This window comes from Rattus rattus, chromosome 12 (assembly GCF_011064425.1).
Source record: "Rattus rattus isolate New Zealand chromosome 12, Rrattus_CSIRO_v1, whole genome shotgun sequence".
Classification (NCBI taxonomy): domain Eukaryota; kingdom Metazoa; phylum Chordata; class Mammalia; order Rodentia; family Muridae; genus Rattus; species Rattus rattus.
In genome coordinates, this window is record NC_046165.1 from 67,757,223 (window position 1) to 67,780,147 (window position 22,925).

The 22,925-nt window shown below is 45.9% G+C and overlaps 1 protein-coding gene across 1 annotated transcript in view; it reads left to right on the plus strand.

Moving 5' to 3' along the window:
• The first annotated feature begins 5,960 nt into the window (after window positions 1–5,960).
• Gja3 (gap junction protein alpha 3) overlaps window positions 5,961–22,925 on the plus strand; it is a 24,769-nt gene continuing 7,804 nt past the window's right edge. The window contains exon 1 of the mRNA XM_032918110.1: window positions 5,961–6,147. The gene's annotated coding sequence lies outside the window, so the exon portion shown is untranslated. The remainder of the gene's footprint in view (window positions 6,148–22,925) is intronic.

Here is a 22,925-nt window from a genome sequence, read left to right on the forward strand (position 1 = left end):
CACAAGGACGCCAAGAGAAGTTCTCGGCTGTGCAAATAAAGATCAGCAAAGATGCAAGGCCTGAAGTGTTGCATAGCCAGCTCTATAAGCAAGCCCCTCTCACAGTCTGTGGAGTCCTATTTATACTCCCTCCAAACATCCATGGGGCTTGCCTCACCAAGTGTCTTGCCTCAGCGCAATGAGTCTGTCTGTCTCAGCTGACATCATCCTGCCAACTAGAGTCCATGGAAGCAGCAAGAGAGAGAGGTACACCGCCAGAAGGTTTTTTGGTGAGTTTCTTCCTATGGTGTCCTGACAAATGGGGCTCAACTATGCAATGCAAGATGGACTGAACATGCACGTCGTTATCAAAGGATCCTTCTTCACATGTCCTTCCACGCGCTTGCTTTATCAGAACGTCTTTTCACCTGTGTCTGCTTCAGTGAAACGTTCCTTCACCAGTTTGCCTTAGCTTTTCACCTGTGTCCGCTTCAGAAAAACACTCCTTCCTGTGTTTGTCCCAGCAAAACACCATCCTGTCACAACTGACTTTCCAAAGAACCCTTAAGTTCCACCTACCCCACCACACCCCCACCTCCCTCTCTCTGTGAGAGAGATCTACATAGTGAGGGTAGTTCTGGATCCCCCCACCCCCAAAACTGTTCCATGGCCCTGCATTAACTGCTCAGTCTTTCTCTGTTTTGGTTTCTCATTGCTCTCTTCAGACATACCAGAAGAGGGCATCAGATCCCATTACAGATGGGTGTGAGCCACCATGTGGTTGCTGGGAATTGAACTGTAAAAGACCTCTAGGAAGAGGGGTCAGTGTTCTTAACCACTGAGCTATCTCCCTCCAGGGAGGGTGGGAGACAAGGTCTTATGAAGCCCAGATGTAATGGGCAGTGGTAATTGTTAACTTCACAAAACCTGGAATCAACTGGGAAAAGGACTATGTGTGGAGAATTACCTTTATTATGTTAATTGAGGTTGGGAGATATGCCCATAATGGGTGGCTCCATTCCCTAAACAAAGGCTCCTGAATTGTGTATAGTAAAGAGGAGCTGAGCATTAGAATGCAGGCTGGCTGCAGCTCTAACAGCTTCTTCCAAGCTCCCAGGGCTGTGAATTCTCTTACATGTGGACTAAAATGTGCAACTGTGAAATCTACTTCCTTTCTGGCCCCACCTCATTCTGTGCTGATAGCATTCCTGTCAACAAGACGACTGCTGTTCCTAAAACCTGCCAGAGTCTACAGTGGCAAGCACCAGCCCCACAAAGTGACACAACTCCACAAACAGCGAAGATTCTGTCTGCCCGGGGAAAGCAGTGTTATGACAGGATATGGAGTGGCTATGGAGGGTAGAGTAAGCCTATTTTCCTCAAAAAGGCTTGTTGTCTGTGCCCACTGCCTGACCCCACTTGTCCTTGGGGGTTGGAGGTGAGGGAGGCACAGATTCAATGCAAAGACTTCAGGAGCAGGCGAGAAATGCAAGAGCTCTGAACCTGATATACGATTCTTTAATACCCTCCAGCCATGTTCCATTGGTTCCAAGAAAGCATCTCTTCTAAACAATTCCTGATTGGCTGGCATTGTCTGTGTCAGTAACCCTTGGTCTCTCAGGCAGTCCTTAATTAGGCCCTCCCACAGGAGATGGCTCTGCAGCTGTGTGGCCGCCAGCATTTATGAAGAGGTGGCCATGCTGTGCCTCCTACCAAGGCTAACACTACAAAGAAGATTATACCGAGGCTTGCATGTGCTGAGGGAACTGAGAAGGGAACATGGGCTATTGTAAGAGACGAACATTGTGGCCTGGAAGGAGAGAAGAGAAGGCGCCAAGTGATCCATTTCTAGGACAACTTCGTTATGAAGACAATACAAAATCGCCAGCCTCTAATGAAATAAAATAGTGCAGTCATGAGCTAGATTAACCCTTCCCAAGGCTGGGAAGACAGCTTGGGGGTGAAGAGCACTCGCCTCTAGGGGACCCAAGTTTGGATCCTGGCAACACTAACTGAGAAACTATTCCACAGATTTTCATACTCTTCCATGAACACCACTTCCTAGTTCCCATCATGCAGTGCTACGAACAGGACAAATCACAAGAGTGGATGTCTGTTCCTGTCACTGTTTTGATCAAAGGTATAGAGGCCACATCTGGCAATGGCGTTGCTGGCAGTCGGAGGTGACACGAAGCATCACATGATAAGAGACAAGAGCACTAAGGAGCCACCGGAGAAGGAACCTGAACTTGGGATAGACAGGATGATCACCACAAGTTTGGGGCCAGCCTGATCTACACAGTGAGATTCTGTGTCAAAATTCATGCAAAGCCAAACAAAGACCGTCTAGTATCAACCACAGGCTGGGCCAATGCCCTTAGTGAATCCCAGCCATTTCCCACAGGCCCACCGCTAACCCCACATTTGGGCCAGGTCTGGGGGCTTATGTCTAGACTCCCAGCAACTGAGAAGCACAGCAGTATCAGCAGGATCACATCGATTCCTTCGTTTTGTTTTCACGGTGCTGGAGACTGAACCCAAGGCCATCCAGACAAGCTCACCCCCTCTTCAGAGCTCCCCTAGGCTTTATAGCATGTGATGTAACTTAGTCCTGCCATGGTTGAGATGTTCTCTACGTAGACCCTGAATGTGCTGGAGGTCATTCAGGATGAGAAACAGGGTTTTATTTTATTTAGTTTTTGTTTTTTTATGACAGATTACCTCTGTATAGGCTGTGTTGGTTTTAAACTCACAGTAATTCTTCTGCTTTCTAAATCCTGAGATCACAGGCTTGTGCCAGCAGGCCTTCTTTGACTACCACTGTCTCATCAAGACTTAAATGTGCCTGTGAAATCACTTTGTAATAAACACTGTTAATCCTTTGGAGCACAGAGATTGGAAGAACCCAGCACCATAGATGCTCTAAGTACAGGAAGTGGGGCCTCCCCTACCCCCAGCCCAAAGTCTGAGATGACCAGATGTTCGATAAATAATTGGGCTTGTTACAGATGTGCTATTAAGGACATTTATATCCCCAAGTAGCGAGATACTGTGCCTGTCAATTAGTCAAGTAGCTAATGAACCATGCTGTCTGCTGCTTCTTAAAAACTCAAGTAGGAGAGTTTTATATGTCCTAAACTTTGGTGCTTAAAGACCCATTAAATTCTGTCCTAACAAGATCAAACACAAGACTGCTGTATTACTCTGAGCTGTCACAGTGAGGAAGGACAGACACAGTCAACAAATATGGGTTGAATTTTCATCACATGCACAAAGCAGATTCACTCAGAGAAGCAATTCCTGTCCTGACCACCAGGGGACGCCACACACAAACACATTTTCACTCTAGTGGCTAATGGGGTGAAGCTCTCTCCCAACACCCAGGTTCAGGGCACCTACCACAGAGTCAGGCTCACTGTGTGTCTTCCCGCTCAAAATGCTGTTAGAACATAGAGATGTGACCCAACTGAGAATCCCTGTCTAGTCAGTTTGTCTTATGTGTGCATGTGTATGTATATATATTCTCAAGTAACCTAAATGCAGTCTCTGTTAAAAACAAATAGTTTACAACTAACTATTAAAGCATATAGTTATTGTACTGGTTGTCACCTAGAAAATGTGTGCTATGACGGGTGCAAGTCTTTCTGGTCTTTGCACCATATCAAGTAAGATGTTCATGGTACTAAACATGTAATTTATAATTGATTTATAATTTATAACTGATTGTCTTCCTCATGTTAAGCACACTGTTCCTGTGGCTTTAAGTACATCCATACTGCAAATGCCACCCCATCTGTTTCCAGAACTCTGCTTCCCAGACTGAAATTCGCCACCCACCACTAACACTGCATTCTCCGCTCCACGAGTGTCAGAAACTACCATTTTATTTCCTATCCCTATGAACATAAACCTTACCTTTTTTTTTTTTTTTTTTTTTTTTTTTTTTTGACTTGCAGGATCTCTGGCAGCCCAGGCTAGCTTGGAACTCCCAGTCTTTCGGCCTCCATTTCCCAAGTGCTGGGGAAGACAGGGTGTGCTTCCATACTTTAGTCTCTGTGTTTGTTTGTTTGTTTGTTTGTTTCTTTTTTTCGGAGCTGGGGACCGAACCCAGGGCCTTGCGCTTGCTAGGCAGGCACTCTACCACTGAGCTAAATCCCCAACCCATTTGTTTTGGTTTTAAACAGAGTATCCCCATCTACCTCAAAACAGCCTCAAATTCCCACCAAACCTGCCTGGGTCTCAAATGCTGGGACCATAAATATTTCCCTGGACTATAAGTACTTCCCCCTGTTGAATAGTGACATGAAGTGGGTGTGCAAATAGTGTTTGGAGTGGAGTTATACATCTTAATTTATTTTTTAAGATTTATTTATTTATGTGAGCACACTGTAGCTGTCTTCAGACACACCAGAAGAGGGCATCAGATCCCATTACAGATGGTCGTGAGCCACCATGTGGTTGCTGGGAATTGAACTCAGGACCTCTGGAAGAGCAGTCAGTGCTCCTAACCACTGAGCCACTCTTCCACCCATACACTTATTTCTAATAAAAAGTTGTAAATCATTATTATACTTCTGGTTTTACCAGAGTTTGTCCAAGAGCGTGCAAGAGTTTTAATACTTCTGATGCTTCTACGGAGGGAAAATATTCTTGTACTTCTTAGAATAAAAACAACTGCAAATTAAAACCTTCTAGAATAACATTTCTGGATTTAATAAGAATAGAGACAGGTGTGCAGTGCAGGCCTGTCATCACAGCCCCGGATGTCTGTGGGAGGATCTGATCAAGGCCAGGTCCCGCTACCGGAGACCCTGTCTAAGAGACAAAACGAAATAGAACAAAACTGCATCCCTGTGTTACCAAGTTCTGCCGGAGAGGGGTTTCATGTGACTTTACAGGCTTTGCTTGTTTTCTCATCCGAGTAAGTTTAAATTCAGATCTGAACAGAACGCGAGAGTTCTTCAACGTTAGCTAATTGCAAATCCGAATGGAGCCAAACTTTTGAATGAAGCAATGGAGTCTTTAGGGGGACTGTAAAACAACCAGAAGCGCACATTTTTCCTTATTCCTAAAATAAATCCATCAGTTAAAAAGGGAATTTAGGTATCACTTTCAAAACTACCACCAAAATTCAGTGAACTGTTATTTATTAATGTTCTCTGTTGTTCAAGCCCTCTGCTAGACCCTAGGAAGCCAGAGGAAACAGACAAGGCCAGGATTCTGTCCCTCTCGGTGTCCTGTGATTCTCAAAGAGAAAAACTCCCAGGGTTAGACACATTAAAAGCCTCACCCCGATGCGGACAGGCTAGCCCGACCACGCTCTGCCATCTCATCCCCAAGACCGTCTGGAACAAGTTGCCCGCAGGGACATCTTCCCCAACACTTCCGGCCATGCCAAGTCTCAAGCGCCTTGGAACAAGTTATTTAAAAAAAAAAAAAATTAGAATCCGTGGAGCTGTCGGCTAATTTGTGTCCGCCTGGAAGCAGGCTGGTGGCCGCTATTTATAGCTTGTTGCCCGCGGGGGCGTCTCTACCGGCCAGGGAGAGACGGAATTCCGGCCATGGCTCGCCCGAGGAACAAGTCTGCATCCCCAGGCGGCGACACCCGGGCTCGACCCAGGCGCCCTCCGGACGCCCACGCACTCAGCGCCCAGGCTGCCATGGCAGTAGGTTGTGCCTTGCGCCCCGGCTGATCACTCCAGCCATGCAGGACCGGACCCTGGGGTGTCTGTGGCCCGGAGCCCCGGTCCTACACCTGCCATGGATCGGCCGAGCTGCGGGAGCCTGGACGAGGAGCGCGCGTGGTGCGCACTGGGGTGCAGGTGACGCCCGAGGATGCGGGCGCGCGAGGAAGGAGCAGGTGCCCGCTTCCCCAGACTGGATCCAGCCGAGGGGCTCGCGGGGGCGTGGCCTGCGAGAGGCGGGAAGGCGTGGCCGGCAGGGTGGGAGGTGGCGAGGGCGTGGCAGGGCGGCGGGGCAGCGGCGTGGGGCACCAAGTGCGGTGCGTACCGCGGCGGTGGGGATGGCGGCCGGGGCGGAGAAGCCCGGCCCTGGCGCGGGGCGCTCGTGGGAAGAAGGGGCGCCGCACGAGTGAAGAGGGAGCCTCCTTTACAGAGCAGGCCGAGCCCGGCTGGGCGAGGAGCGCCGGTGCCGCCGCGGCAGAGCGGGGTAAGGCAGAGTGGGAGCCCCAGGGCCATATTGGGGACCTGGCTGCACCGGGGGGTGGCCTACGCGGCGCTGCCATCCCTGGGCAAGGCCCTGTTGCTCCCCGAACTTAGGAGGCTTTCGTGATCCTTTGGGTTGTTGTGGGGTGCTGTAGGCTGGGGAAGCTGAACCCTGGCAAACTTTGATAAACTTTGGGAATGATTACTCTTCTTCTAGGCTCCTAAAGACCTGGGCGGAGCGCCTGCTCTCTTTGGTGGCCGGCCGAAGCTGGGTGGAGATGGTTTTCTCAGAGATAGTATGCCCTTGGGTTGGGGAAAGCAACCAATCAAATCCCCAAAGAGCAGGGATCCTAAGGTCCTTTTTGCAGCCGCCCCAACTACAGGCAGTGGCCTGCAAGTGTCCCCTTACGTTCGTAGTGTTTGGATTGGAGAGAAACAAGGTGGGCTCACTTTGCTCGTAAGAAACTTTTTGAAGTTTATTTTTCTTTTACTTTAGTTATTAATACCACAGCCCAACTTCTTGATCTATACGTGTGTGATGGTGTGCCCGAGTAAAGAATGTACGTGTTCAGAAGAGCGCCCTTAGCTGCATTCTACAACAATCGTTTAGACTTGTAGTGTCATTAAATTCCAGTGGCTGGGCAGCTGTTTGCTTTCTGTCCACTCTTTACACTGGTAACTAGAATTCGCCCTCTTGATCAGCCGTCTTGATTCCTGAATATTTGTGAAAGGGACGCCAGCTCTCCAGTTTTCGTTTTGTCAAGATGCCCCCAAAATGTGCCACTTAACAGCAGTTGTATAAGACAGCCGGGAAGTGAATTGGGCACAGGCTCTCCCTGAGCACGCAAAGCTACAGTAATTTGTAATCTGTGAATCACTTCACACACTGCCCTTCTGTGGGGCCGTGAAATATATTGCAAGACAAACATGGAAAGATTAAAGTGGAGTAAGGGAGGGACTTTTCTAAATATCAGTTGTGTTCGAAGTAAAAATGAGCTAACTTGGCACAAAGTCTCCTGGCTCAGCAGTCTGGCCTCTGTTGAGATAAGCATCAAACAGGGCATCACTCTGCCCTGTAGTGTGAAGCCGTTTAAAAAAAAAAAAAAAACGGTCCCGTGGGGACAGGCAGTGAAGTTTGCTGACCAGCACGTGACTGGAAGTGGTTGGGTTTTAAAACCGCAGGAAACAAAAGTTGGCTCTGTCGATAAGGAAAGAATTTTAACCAAATTTCCTGAACGATACTAACATGTCAGGTTCTTCTGTTCATTTTTCATAGCTAAGTGACACATGATGGGTTTGAAACGTCCTTGCGGCCCAGCCTGGTTTATGTAGGAAACTGGAACTACACCCTGGCCTGCTTGAACACTTGCCGATCAGTAACTAGGACACACAGCCTTAGGATCTTCACCGCTTCACGGTCCCAAGTACATTGATAAACACTCACATCCGTAGCTTGCCAGCATGTGTGAGGACATTCAGAGGACTGATTTGTGCAGAAAGCCTGGTCCTAGGATCTGGATGTGAAGAAACCCAGCCAAACTCAGCTGGTGGCGGGACTCACCGGTGTCTGTTCATCCTTCTGGGGGTCCCCAGGACTAGGCAGCCAGGGTCCACATTGTATTTCTATCAATTTCCCCCATGCCTGCCTCTTCCACAGCCTGCAAACCAATCTCTGGAGGCAAGGACCACAGTCTTGGTACCTGAGTGTTCACAGCACATACACAGCTACACACAGGAGGCATTAGATGTTTCCTGGAGAGAGAAAAGCACCCACTGTGGCTCACGGGGCCATAAGAGCACATGGGAACAGTATAATGCATAAAGGCAAGAAAAGCAGATATCATCTACATTTTCCCTCGTACAGGGTGGGAAACTCCCCCTCCGTGGTAATTAGATTAGCAGTCCAGAGCTGGCTTTTTAAAAACTGCTCACAAGTGTGACTGGCTGGAGAGTCGTTTTTATACTTGTGTATTTTATCCTTTTTGTTTTGTTGTTGTTGTTTTGGGTTTTTTTTTTTGTTTTTGTTTTGTTTTGTTTTTGAGACAGGGTCTTTGAGACAGTATCCCTGACTTATCTAGAACCCTCTATGTAGACAAATTGGCCTTCAAACTAACAGAGACCTATCTGCCTTAACCTCTGAGAGCTGAGGTTGGTTTTTTTTTCTTTTTTTTTTTTTTTTTTTTTTTTTTTTTTTTTGCTTTTTTTTTTAATTGGATATTTTCTTTACTTACATTTCAAATGTTATCTTCTTTCCTGATTTTCCCTCTGGAGTCCCCCCCCTCCCCCTGCTTCTATGAGAGTGTTCACCCACCTACCCACTCTCTCCCTCCCATTTCCCGCCCTGACTTTACCCTACACAAGGACATTGAGCCTTCACAGGGCCAAGGGCCTCTCCTCTCATTAATGCCCCATAAGGCCATCCTCTGCTACATATGTGGCTGGAGCCATGGGTCCTTCCATGTGTACGCTTTGGTTGGTGGTGTAGTCTCTGGGATCTCTGGTTGGTTAGTATTGTTTTTCTTATGGGGTTGAAAACCCCTTCAGCTTCTTCAGTCTTTTCTCTAAGTCCTCCATTAGGGACCCTGTTCTCAGCTCAGTGGTTGGCTGCAAGCACCTGCCTCTGTATTTGTCATGCTCTGGCAGAGCCTCTCAGGAGACACCTATATCAGGCTCCTGTCAGCATGCACTTCTTGGCATCCACAATATTGTCTGGGTTTGGTGACAGTCTATTGGATGGATCCCCAGGTGGGGCCCTCTCTGGATGACCTTTCTCTCAGTTTCTGCTCCACACTTGTCTCCATATTTCCTCCTGTGAATATTTTGTTCTCCCTTCTAAGAAGGACTGAAGCATCCACTCTTTGGTCTTCCAACTTCTTAAGCTTCATATGGTCTGTGGTTTGCATTTTGGGTATTCCAAGCATTTGGGCTAATATCCGCTTATCAGTGAGTGCATACCATGTGTGTTCTTTTGTGATTTGGTTACCTCACTCAGGATGACATTTTCTAGCTCCATCCATTTGCCTATGAATTTCATGAAGTCATTGGTTGTAATAGCTGAATAGTACTCCATTGTGTAGATGTACCACATTTTCTGTATCCATTCCTTTGTTGAAGGACATCTGGGTTCTTTCCAGCTTCTGGCTATTATAAATTAGGCTGCTATGAACATAATGGAGCATGTGTCCTTGTTACATGCTGGAGCATCTTTTGGGTATGCTGAGAAAGCATTTGACAAAATTCAACACCCCTTCATGATAAAAGTCCTGGAAAGATCAGGAAGTCAAGGCCCATACCTAAACATAGTAAAAGCAATATATAGCAAACCAGTAGCCAACATAAAACTTAATGGAGAGAAACTTAAAGCAATCTCACTAAAATCAGGGACTAGACAAGGCTGCCCACTCTCTCCCTACCTATTCAATATAGTACTTGAAGTCCTATCCAGAGCAATTAGACAACAAAAAGAGGCCAAAGGGATACAAATTGGAAAAGAAAAAGTCAAAATATCACTATTTGCAGATGATATGATAGTATACCTAAGTGACCCCAAAAATTTTACCAGAAAACTACTAAACCTGATAAACACCTTCAGCAAAGTGGCTTGGTATAAAATTAAACAAATCAGTAGACTTCCTCTACACAAAGGATAAACAGGCTGAGAAGGAAATTATGGAAATGACACCCTTCACAATAGTCACAAATAATATAAAATACCTCGGTGTGACTTTAACCAAGCAAATGGAAGATCTGTATGACAAGAACTTCAAGTCTCTGAAGAAAGAAATTGAAGAAGATCTCAAAAGATGGAAGGATCTCCCATACTCCTGATTGGCAGGATTAATATAGTAAAGATGACCATTTTGCCAAAAGCAATCTATAGATTCAATGCAATCCCCATCAAAATTCCAACTCAATTCTTCAGAGTTGAAAAGAGTACTCTGCAAATTCATTTAGAATAACAAAAAACCCAGGATAGCAAAAACTATTCTCAATAATAAAAGAACTTCTGGGGGAATCACCATCCCTGACCTCCAGTTGTATTACAGAGTGATAAAAACTGTATGATATTGATACAGAGACAGGCAGATAAATCAATGGAACAGAATTGAAGACCCAGAAATGAACCCACACACCTATGGTCACTTGATCTTTGACAAAGGAGCTAAAACCATCCAGTGGGAAAAAGAATTTTCAACAAATGGTGCTGGTTCAACTGGAGGTCAGCATGTAGAAGAATGTAGATCGATCCATGCTTATCACCCTGTACAAAGCTCAAGTCCAAGTAGATCAAGGACCTCCACATAAAACCAGATACACTCAAACTAATAGAAGAAAAAGTGGGGAAGCAACTCAAACACATGGGCACTGGAGAAAATTTCCTGAACAGAACACCAATGACTGATGCTCTAAGATCAAGAATGGACAAATGGGACCTCATAAAACTGCAAAGTTTCTGTAAGGCAAAGGACACTGTGGTTAGGACAAAACGGCAACCAACAGATTGGGAAAAGATCTTTACCAATCCTACGACAGATAGAGGCCTTATATCCAAAATATACAAAGAACTCAAGAAGTTAGACCACAGGGAGACAAATAGCCCTATTAAAAAATGGGGTTCAGAGCTAAACAAAGAATTCACAGCTGAGGAATGCCGAATAGCTGGGAAACACCTAAAGAAATGTTCAACATCTTTAGTCATCAGGGAAATGCAAATCAAAACAACCCTGAGATTTCACCTCACACCAGTCAGAATGGCTAAGATCAAAAACTCCGGCGGCGACACAGGATGTGGAGAAAGAGGAACACTCCTCCATTGTTGGTGGGATTGCAGACTTGTACAACCCTTCTGGAAATCAGTCTGGAGGTTCCTCAGAAAATTGGACATTGAACTACCTGAGGACCCAGCTGTACCTCTCCTGGGCACATGCCCAAAAGAGTGCTAGAGCAATAGCCTATGTCACCAATATTGGCTCTGTACTTCATTCTTTCATTTGAAGAATTATCCGTTTATTTAAACCATTTACGAACTCATGGTACAAAGTATGAAAATTGCTCATTTTTTTTTCTTCAGGCTCACCCATCCCACTGTCTCTATACTAGATTAATGCTAGTCTATTCATGAAGATCTTTTTCTTATTACTTTAAAAATGAATATTTTAGCCGTGCACAGTGCCGTGTGCCTTGTAATCCCAGCACTTGGAAAGCTGGGGCAGGGTTGTGGTGAGTCTGAGGACATCCTAGACTACATGAGTTCCCTGACAAGTTAAGGAAAAAAAAAGCAAAATATTTTAACATACAGTTTCTGTTTATTATGAAAGTGGACAATAATATTCTATAACTACTGAGGTGTGGAGTTTGCTCACTAAGAGTAGAAATTTTTGCATTTAAAATGATGTTTCCAGTGCCAGGGTGAACAAGGTCACTGGAGTGCCCTTAATTCCTTTTAGGGAGTCTGCATGTGTGTGTGTGTGTGTGTGTGTGTGTGTGTGTGGGCCTCAGTACACACGGAGTAAGAGTTCCAGGCTGCAGCACTGATCCCATCTTTATAAAGTTGATCTAAGGTTTTGCAGAGTCTGCGGATTGAACATGAGTGATCAGGCTTGTATTACCTGGCGAGCCATCTCAGCAGCCATGGGGAATTTTGACGGAAGTGCCCTGTTTTAGCCCCCCTCGCTGGCAAAAGGTTATAGTGGACTGAGACCTGTCTGTTTTTTTTTTTTTTTTTTCCTGGAGCTGGGGACCGAACCCAGGGCCTTGCGCTTCCTAGGCAAGTGCTCTACCACTGAGCTAAATCCCCAACCAGAGACCTGTCTGTCTTAACGCATGTGCTTGAGTGCGTAGACTGTGGTAGGATGCAAAGGGCAGTTTGTGGAACCTGATCGATCTGCCTGCTGCTTACCCTGAAAGGCACGTGAGAGGGGAATGTGACCAAGAGTTGCAGGTGAGACTCCTTGCTGGCATTGGCACTGCGGGCTGTGCAACCTCAGGCAAATCTCAATACCCTCTCTGGGCTGCCACTTCCTAGGCTGTAAATGAGGAAGATAAATGAGACGCTTCTGAGGTTCTTAGTGCAACCACGCTATTTCTGTATGCCAGGTACAGCAGGTAAGACTCCAGATGACATCACTCTGGCTATACAGGGAAATTACCCTTTTTTTTAATTAAAAGATTTATTCATTTATTATATATAAGTACACTGTAGCTATCTTCAGACACACCAGAAGAAGGCACCAGATCCCATTACAGATGGTTGTGAGCCACCATGTGGTTGCTGGGAATTGAACTCAGGACCTCTGGAAGAACAGTCAGTGCTCTTAACCACTGAGCCATCTCTCCAGCCCCAGAAATTACATTTTAATTGTTTACAGAGTCCGTGCTAGAAAAGCCAATCAGGCTGCCCAACTTAGGCATTTTAGGCATATCAAGAGCCTGCTGAGATCTCTAGTATATTAGAGCATCCCATGATTTCTTTACTGCAGTATATCCTTGCCCAAACCATCCCTTAGAAAGTAGAGTGTTCAGTGGTAGAGTGCTTGCCTAGCAAACATAAGGCCCTGGGTTCGGTCCCCAGCTCCGAAAAAAAAAAAAAAAAAAAAAAAAAAAAAAAAGAAAGTAGAGTGTTGGTAAGTCCCATTTCATTTGACGGTAATTACTTTTTCATTATTCAGTGGTTCGCTTGGAGGAAGAAGTTGAAGCGAGTCCTTCGAAATTAACGAGCGATGTTTAGTAAAGTGTTTTGCTAAGTGACAATTCTATTGGGCTTCATGGATCTTTCACAGAAGTCATGTAAAGACCTGTGACGCCGTTGAGTAACTGGCACAGGAGACTGGAGAGTTGGCCAGGGTACAAGATGGGATTCTGGATGGCGAAGGCTTCAGTGTGACACGTGACAGTGAGCCTTGGAGGCATGGCCAGTTGCTAGCATTCTGTTGATGTTAGAGCTCTGTAGAAAAGGCCACTTAAAGCTGATTCCCAGAGAGGATATTTATTTTGTTCAAGCATCTCAAGAAGATAGAATTTGATTTAAAAAGTAAGTGTATTGTTAACTCGCCCTTCTTCAAAGCAGTAAAGACCTTTATTTTTAAACATTTTTTTTTTTAGATTTTTGCCTGATTGTATATATGTGCATTATACATACTTGCCTGGTGCCCTTGGAGGTCAGAAGGGGGCATGGATGCCCTGGAATTGGAATTATGGATAGTTGTGAGCAACCATGTGGGTGCTGGGAACTTTTGAAACCACCGTCCTCTGAAGAGCAATAGCACTTGTAACCATGGAGCCTTCTCTCCAGTCCCAAGACCTTTATAAATGAGCACTTCAAGTTTCCACTACTTACAAATTAATATGAGCTCTCACTGCAGCCAGGCGTGGTGGTGTCCCTGCAGTCCCAACTATGAGGGAGGCTGAGGTAGAAGATTGTTCCAGCACTGGAGTTCAAAGCCAGGCTAAATAACATCATCCAGACAAGCGCTTGCCTTGCAAGCATGAGGATTTAATTCCTAGACCCTGTGTGTCAATGCCGGGCAGGAGCCTGGAGAGGTGGCTCAGAATTTGCTGTGCTACCCTGGGAGCCTGAGTTCGGTTCCCTAGCACCCACATAAAAAGCCAGGTGTGGCCATGATGATGCCCATGTTCTGTCAGGGACAAGTCCCTGGGGCTTGCTTCAGGTTCAGGGGGGACCCTGACTAAAGAGAGTAAAGTGGTTAATGACAAAACAAGACACATAGCCACATAGCCTCTCTGGCCTCTGTGCATATACTGATGTATATCCACCCCTCCCATAAATACATACATTAAACACCAAAAAAGTTAATTAAAAAAGATGTCCAGTATGGTGTCGCACACTTGTGCACCTAGTGATGGAGAAACAGACATGGGGATACATGAGACTTGCTGGCCAGCCAGTCCGTTCTCCTTGCTGAGCACCGATAAGAGACTCTGTCTCCAAAGGAGTGACACCCAAGATTGTTCTCTGGGACACACGTACACACAGTTACAGTAAAACAATTCTCACCAGGCTTTCACATTCCAATAGGTCGGAAATGAAAACTGATTCAGGGGCGAAGTGATCATACCAGGATTCCTGCACTTAGCCCAGTGTCCACTCAGGAGCAGCCACCCTCAGGCCATCAGAAATGAGTAAGAGCTCCCCTTGGCAGGAGCCTAAGAAACAAGATGAGAAGAGGTGCTTCCTGTGCAATTATTTCAAAAGTCACCCACGTAGGTTGGAAATATAGCTTCAAGACCAGGATGCAGCTCAGTGGTTGTGTGTTTGGCTGGAGAACACTCAGTGCCGGTCTGATCTCCACCAGGAGGTGAGGAGAAGCAAACTGTATATACATGAACTTAAAAGAGTAGAATTTAAATATAATCTTGTCTTTCTGGAGCTCTATCCTTGGACATCAGAATGATATTCTGACAGTGATCGGGCAATAGATTGGGATGGAAATGTGGACAAAGAACTGTTTATAATTTCATTACATCATGGATTCTAGGAGAAAGTGGTCTTTGAGCATGACAGGATTTAAAAGTTAAGTAAAAATTCAGGAGTGGTAGCAGTCAGAAGCTACATGGCTGGAGCAGGGGAGCTGGCACAAGTTCAAGGCCACCATGGACTACAAAGTGAGGCCTTGTCTTAGTAAATACACTAAGGGGCTGGAAACCCGGCTCCATATTTAAGAGCTTGTGCTGTTCCCGCAGAGGACCAGAGATCAGTTCCCAGCACCCACGTCTAGCACAGCCACCTATAATTCCAGTTCCAGGGCACTTGATGCTTTCTTCTGGCCCCCACTGGCATCTGTACACACACACACACACACACACACACACACACACACACACACACACACACACACACATGCCACACACAAATGCCACACACAAATGCATACACATACACACATATACTGTATGCAACATATGCCTTTTAAAAATCTTTAAAAATAGTGTTTGATAAAGAATATCGTTTTTTTTCCACATAAAATAATACACACATGCACACATATCATATACAATTCCCAACAACATACACATGCAACAATGTCTTCTGGTGTGTCTGAAGACATATGTTCTCATATATAAATAAATAAATAAATCTTAAAAAAAAAAAAAAAAAGATGGCAGCATCCTGCTAGCAGAGTGATGTTTCCCAACCACTAACAATGATTTCCCAAAAGGGAGGGGTTAGAAACAATAACTACATTTACCCTAAAGCAAAGACTGCCCTTGTATGTATCGTTTATAGTGATAGTGCTAAATAGTGAAACGGGCGTCTACCCATTCTCTTTAAGCATATCAAAGTTGGTTCCAAAAGAGAAAACAAACAAAAACACGTATGAAAGACAGCATTTTAAATTATAAACTTCAGTACAAGTACCACTGGATTTAGTATTTTTTGTTGTTGTTTTGTTTGGCTTTTTGTTTGTTTGTTTTTGTTTTGTTTGGCTTTTTTTAAAGAGATTTATTTATTTTTATTTATGAGTACACTGCAGCTGTCTTCAGACACACCAGAAGAGCATCAGATCCCATTACAGATGGTTGTGAGCCACCATGTGGTTGCTGGGAATTGAACTCAGGACCTCTGGAAGAGCAGTCAGTGCTCTTAACCGCTGAGCCATCTCTCCAGCCCAGGTTTGGTTTCGTTTTAAGACAGGGTCTCACTATGTAACCTTGGCTGGCCTGGAGCTCACTCTGTAGATCAGGCTAGGCTTGAACTAACAGAGATCCACCTGCCTCTGTCACCCGACTGCTGGGATTAAAGGTGTGCTCTACCCTGGCACACCTTAGAAATCATAAGCTAACATTGCAATTAATTTGTTAAAAATTTAAAAATGTCTAGGAAGTGGAAATTTTCCTGAAAGACAAAATTGACAAGAGAAATAGCAACATGTCAAGAACTATTAATAAAGTGGGAATCTACTCAAATCTTCCTGCCACGTTTTGCAGAGAAAGACACTAGTCCCAGACGCCTGTAAGAGACTTCCTTACACAAGATGCTTCAGAGAATTTAACCTTTTGGGCTTAATGATTTATATGTCAAAGTATAATGACAGTACAAAAATTGGTCCACCTGACACATGAATAAATGAATCTAAAGTAAATGATAGAATGTGAGTGTTCTTGACTATTACTTGTAAGTCATGATACAGACACCCCGGAAGTGCTGCGATCATCAGCTAAAGCTCAAATATATTCAAAAAGAAGAATATTAAATCCAGGACTGAGTGGTAATGTCGAATGCCATTACACGTGAACACGTGATATTAAAGACACGTGTAAGCAGCCATGCTAGTACACGCCTGTGGTCCCAGCCTGTAGGACATAGAAGCAGGAGGATCCGACGTTCAGAGCTAACTTCAACTACATAGTGAGTTCGAGGTTGGCCTGAACTACATGAGGCCAAGTCTCAAGAAATTATAAAAAAAATCAAAGCAGTAGTCACACGTTAGAAGCATTTGTGTTGAATTCAGAAACAAGAGTAGATGTCACCATGCTACCTTGTCTATTTGGTCCAAAACAGCATGAAAAAGAGATAACAGTAAGCCAGATATTGTGTTTCAGGGTTGTGATTCCAGCAGTCGGGAAGCACAGGGCTAGAGAAATAGCCCAGCAGCTCAGACACTGGTTGCTCTTCCCAAAGACCCAGGTTCAATTTCCAACACCCACATGACAGCTTACTACTGTCTGTAGACTCCAGTCCCAGGGGATCTGACATTCTCTCCTGGCCTCCTTGAGCACCAGGCCAGCATATGGTACATGAACATACATACAAACAAATCTATATCTATATCTATCTATATAAAACAAGGGGGAAGGGGCTGAGGCAGGAGAATCACGAGCTGCAGACGAGTCTCAGAGTTAGGCATAGTATCAGACAAATAGGAAGAATTAGAAAGGGCAACCATCTGTGTTTAATAGCAGATATGTTGAGTCTGCATAATTAGTGAACCCAGAGGGACCTCCTGCTAGCTCTGTCCAGGACTTCCTAACAGACTGCTGCATACAAGATTGAAACCTAACAGGAATAACCAGGCTGGGTGTAAAGGTGCCTCTCAGGCACATAAGGCCCTGGGTACATTCAAATCTCATTGAAGAAATGATGGCCAAAAATAGTCAAGATACATTTGGAGAACAAGACTGGGAGTCCTGAGCCAGGAATCAGGCGTAGTCAACCCTGGTTATCCACTGGGGATGGGATCCAGGACCCACATGTCCTTACGGAAGTCCATGATGCTCAAACCCTACCTTTGAGACGTGCCATGTTGCATGTACACATATCTCGACTTCCAGTACCCAGCACACATCAGTGTGATGTAAAGAGTTTCCATAATGTATGATTTGGCAAATCATGACAAGGATGTCTGTATATTATAGACGCAATTTATAAACTATTTCTCTTCTGAGAGTCTGGAAGGCCAACTGTACTGTCTCAAGGAGGAAAGCTTGAATGAGTAAACTAAGGGACCTGAGACGTTAGTAGTAAAGTCTTTCCATTTTTCCATGACTAACGAGTTTACTAGATCAGCCCATTTATAGCTGGTTCATATTTGTGAAAAGTTCAGCCCACCAGTTTCCTAGGAGTATATCCCAAATCAGGGGCAGCAAAAAATTATTTCCTAAACCACCCCCCCCTCAAATCCAGGCAGACATTACTAGCTGAAAATAGAACTCTGGATTATAGGACCCTTAAAATTCCACTTGGTGGTGTGCCAGGCCATCTCACACACTGCATACAAAATTGCTCTCTCTAACCCTGCCCGAGTTATATTAGCTCTGTGATGTTATTGTAAAAGGGAGTAAAGAATGCTACACACTTGGTCTTTCAACTCCGATACATTTCTGTGGTCTTAGGAAATTCTGCGCTTCCTAAGACTGGAGTATTGACTCAGGGGTTAAGAACACTGTTGCTCTTGCCCAGGATCCAGGCTCAACTCCCAGCATCCACATGTAGCTCATAGACATCTGTGACTTCAGTCCCAGGGCACCTGACACACTCTTAGGACCTTCAAGAGCATCATACATGCACTTGATGTGCATACACGCATACAAAACATTCATACACATAAAATAATAAATAAATCTTTTTAAAAACATCTAAGACTTGCAGTCAGCTGCCAGTGGGCCCCCTGTTCTCACTCTGTAGACATCAGTGAGCTCCAGACTCAGATGCCAGCCACCTTCTTTCTGTCCCTGACTGATCTAATTTACTCTAAAATTTTCATTTATTTATTTATTTTTACTTTGACTTTTTTTTTTTAAAGCTAGGGTCTCCCCAGGGTGGTGTGGAACTTTTAATCTCCTCTAGTCTCTAAAGTGCTGGGGTTACAGGAGTGTGCCACCACACCCAGCTTGGACGTTTTAAATACCTTCTGCTTGGTGACAACTCCCAGATGGGACCTCAAGCTTGGACACTTGCCCACCTAAGGCGTTTCAAGCTTCATGTGCCCCAAATAGAATCCGCAATCACCATGCTCTTCTCTGTTGACCCTCCTCTGATGGCCCACCTTGGAAAAGAGCATATTTGTCCCTCTAGTTGGAGTCATGAGCTCCATTGTCCTCTCCAGCCAGGCTGGTCTGCTCCGGTCTTCCGAATGTCGCATTGGCATGATCAGGCAGGCTCAGCTGTCTCACCACCTGTCCTGTGGGCAGTGACTTCCTTAGATGGCAGCAAGGAAGGTAGGTGGTCCTCACTAGAGGCCCTCTAAGCTTCAGTGCTGTCACTCCCTTCAACCCCTCAAAAGTCTTTCCATAAGTGAGAACCAGGTACCTGTCCCTCCTGCTGCAGCCTGGCTTCTCCTGGCTTACTGTGCCCTCATCCCATCCTTCATGCCTGGTAGGGACACTCAGTCACTTCCTGGAGTGCTCTGCTCTGCACTTGAGGCCCTCTGTATGGTTTCCACAACCATGTCTCTGCCTTACGCGTCTCCTTTTGCCCTCGGGCCATGAGGACCCCTGTTTCCAACTTCTGTTTCTGGTAGTTTGACTTGACTTGTGCTATGGGGACGGGTTTAGTCCCAAGAGTGCTCAGCCCTGAGAGGCCCAGAGTAGAGCAGCAGTGGCAGTGGCAGCGGCAGCAGCGGCAACAGCAGCAGCAGCAGCAGCAGCATTTCTCCGGGCTGTGTTCTGCCCTTGGCTGCAGCCTCTGGCTATGTTCTTAGCAAACTTATCCTCCTGGGAACTGAGGTTTGACCTCACTGACAGAGTCTTGTCTACACTTCAGGGAAGGTTTCTTCCCACAGTTGCTCTCTCCACTGCTATTGGGAAAGAAGGCTCCTTATGTCTTGACCCCCAATGTTCCTATTGACTCCACCCTCTGATGTCCTATATCCATGGCTTCCATGGCTTGAAAACACCTTCAGCGGGGCCCTGACCCTCTGTGACGGAGCTGATTCCTCCTTTAATTATGGTTTATTAAGTAAGTGCCCATTTATTCCCACCTACTGCCTTGTAACCCCATGATTAGACTCTCCATTCCTACCTTCCTGCTAGTCTGGTCATTTGAGGACTGTTGGTAGCCTCCTCCTTCTGAGATCAAAGGGTCTTGGCTTCATCCATGTTGAGCACTCTTTTAAAATGTTGACACAGAGTTCATCAAAGCCCTCTATGGCCCTTAATGCTGTGCTGGCTTCTGATTCAGGAGTGATATTCCTGTGTCCCTTTGTCCTCAAGTCCATCCCAGGTTCCTGTGTCACCTGCTAGCCCCGTTTTGACTTTAGACACTGTAGGAGATGCCTGACCACTCCTAAGCTACTACATCCCCAGCTACGCAGGAGGCTGAGGCAGGAGAATTACAAGTTTGAGGTCAGCGTGGGCTACAGAGTAAGGCCTTGTCTTTAAGCAAAAAGAAAAGAAAGAGAGAGAAAGAGAAGAAAAGGGGGAGGGGTTTGTGAACTAACTTTCTACAAAATTGAATGGAAATGAAGACATGGACCAGTATGGAGGAAAGAAAGATCATTCATTTCTCAGAGCACAGACTCCAAGAACTTAAAATCCAAGTGCACTGACTTCTCTGGAGACCCTCATCTGGCCTACAGTCAAGGCACAACACCCTTCTGGGTTTCATCCTTAGTGAGTCTCTGTGTCTTCCCTACCTCACCCAATCCAATACCACCTTCCCACACGCGGTCCCAGGCCCCTCAAAGGGAATCATCCTTCGCATGTCTTTTCTTGGTCTGACTTCAATATATACACACTGGACACAGCAATAGTTCTGCAGTGTCCCAGTGTCTGTTGCCTGTTACACAGCACACGGCTGCACCTGCGATGTGCTCAGTAATGTGGCTTTACTGAGGAGTTAGGGGGCCACACAGTCACCGCTTTCTAACCCCAGCTCTGGTACTGTCATACCAGGTCACACCCGTCCCACTTCTGTGGCTCCACTGTCTTCTATCAAGAGGCAGCACTCTAAACCCCAGCTCTAATTCTGCTTCTCCCCCAGCCTTCCCTCGGTGCTCATCTGAGTATTAACCACCCATCTCTCTGAAATCCCTCTCCACACATAGTTGGGTGTGGTGGCCTGCCTCTGTGGTCACAGCCCGAGAGAAGCTGAAGTTGGCAGATTGACGCTAGGTGCTTGTCAGCTGAGGCTTCAGCAAAACAGCAAAACAAAACAAAATGCAAACCGACAACAGTGAAAACAAAGGAGGAGGAGAGAGGACTCAGCAGTTAAGAGCTTCTGTGGCTCTTAGAGAGACCAGGGTTCAGTCCCCAGCAGCCATGTAGTGTCTCACAACCATCTGTAACTCCAGCTCCAGGGGATCAGATGCTCTCTTCTGGCCTCTTCAGGTGCCAGGCAGGTAACTAAGACATACAGACTAAGTCAGGGTGTCTCTTGTTGTGATGAAATGTCATGACCAAAAGCAACTTGGGGAGGGCAGGAACCTGGAGGCAGGAGCTGATGTAGAGGTCGTGGAGGGATGCTGCTTACTGGCTTGCTCCACGTGGCTTGCTCAGCCTGCTTTCTTAAAGAACCCAAAACCACAGACCAGGGATGGCACCACCTACAATGGGCTCGTGTCTCCACCATCACGCACTAATTAAGAAAATGCCCTGCAGGTTTGTCCGCAGCCTGATCCTAAGGAGGCATTTTCTCAGTTGATGCTCTCTCCTTTCAGATGACTCTAGCTTGTATCAAGCTGACATAAAACAAGCCAGGACACACACACACACACACACACACACACACACACACACACACACACACACACACACACTCACACCACTCATACACATAAAATAAATCTTTAAAAAAATCCATTTTCTTTCCTTTTCTTCTTTTGCTTTTCTTTGTGTCTCTCTCTTTATTTTTGTCTCTCTCTACTTTTGTTTTTGAACTCAGACCCTCCTAAATTCAATGTCCTGAATGTGAGGGCTTCAAGACATTTCAGATGGGTGCCACCCTAGGTTACAGAGACAGATTTTGAAAAGATGTGTTATGTCTTAAACTGTCCACCAAACCTGTGCATCAGAAATAAACCCCAGGCTGCCCCTGCTGTAGAACAGCCACCATTTGATCTGACTGGAAAATCAACAGATCCCAAAGGCCCCCAGTGAAAATTACATAACGGTTGAAAGGAAATAGAGCTGCCAAGCGCCAGGAAAGCAGCCGGGAGACTTGAGAACCGAAGGCCTGTTTGGTGCTCAGTGACATAAGGTTAAGGCTGCTGTTGTTTGCAGCATTTTGTAGCAGTGTAATAGGCAACTCAGGTTCCTGAGGCTAGCCTCAGACTCACCAAGTAGCCCACGTTAGCACTCAACCTCTGCTATTTCTGCCTCCAATTCGCAGGTGCTAGAATTATGTACTTGGGCCACTGTGTCTGGCCTTCAGTTGTTGTTGTTTTGTTTTATTTTTCCCAATTAAGGTGTACCAAGTAGACCAGGTACCGTTTCACAGAGATAAATATCACCTCCAGGCGGGATGTAGCCCCACTCCCTACCTACCACCATCATAGATCAGTTTCACCTGTTCTGACGACTGCCACAGGTTGATTTTGTCACAGTGTGACTACAGAGCTTAGGAATACAAACTAAAGCGTGCCGTCCCCGGTGACGCAATCTTATCAGACCCTGTTGCTCTGTGGTCTGTCAGTCACCACGGCGTTGCTATGCAGCATGCGACTGTTCAAAGTGCTGTCATAACGCTGGGTGCAGCATCCGGTCATTAAACTGTATGTGCCTCACAGAGCTAAGCAGTTCCCGTCTATGAAGAGAATACACTTGGGCCGCCTTCGATATCAAGCAGCCACATATATATACCTGAGGCACACTACTCACAGGGTTAGTCTCAAGAGTGGGGTGCTGACATCAGCTGAGCGGCAGAGGGGAAGCAAGAGAGGCTGGGTCCCACAGTCCCCTCCAGGGGCCTGCCCACATTTATCTGAGGACTATCCAGAAAGTTCCCTCTTTGGCACAGGGACAGCAGGGCTCGTCTTGGCCTTTGTTCATTATCCACATTTTCAGAACTGGTGGTGAGCCTCCAGGACTTCAGTTCCCAGCAGCCTTTGTGTGTTGTCTGCTCATCACTGCAGTGAAAGTGCGGGAGGGAGGGAACAATAGAGGGGATCGGCTGGTTTGTTTCCAAAACTGGAGCTTCAGAAGACAAGAGGCAGGGCTGTAAGTCTTTGGCTTGTTTGCGTCTTGATGTTTTGAGACAGGATCTTACTCTGTTCCTGGCTGGCTTGGACCTTACTATGTAGCCCAGGCTAGCCTCAGACTCATGGCAATCCTCCTCCAGTCTCCCAAGTGCTAGAATTACAGGCAAGAGCCTGGTTTTGTTTTCCATAC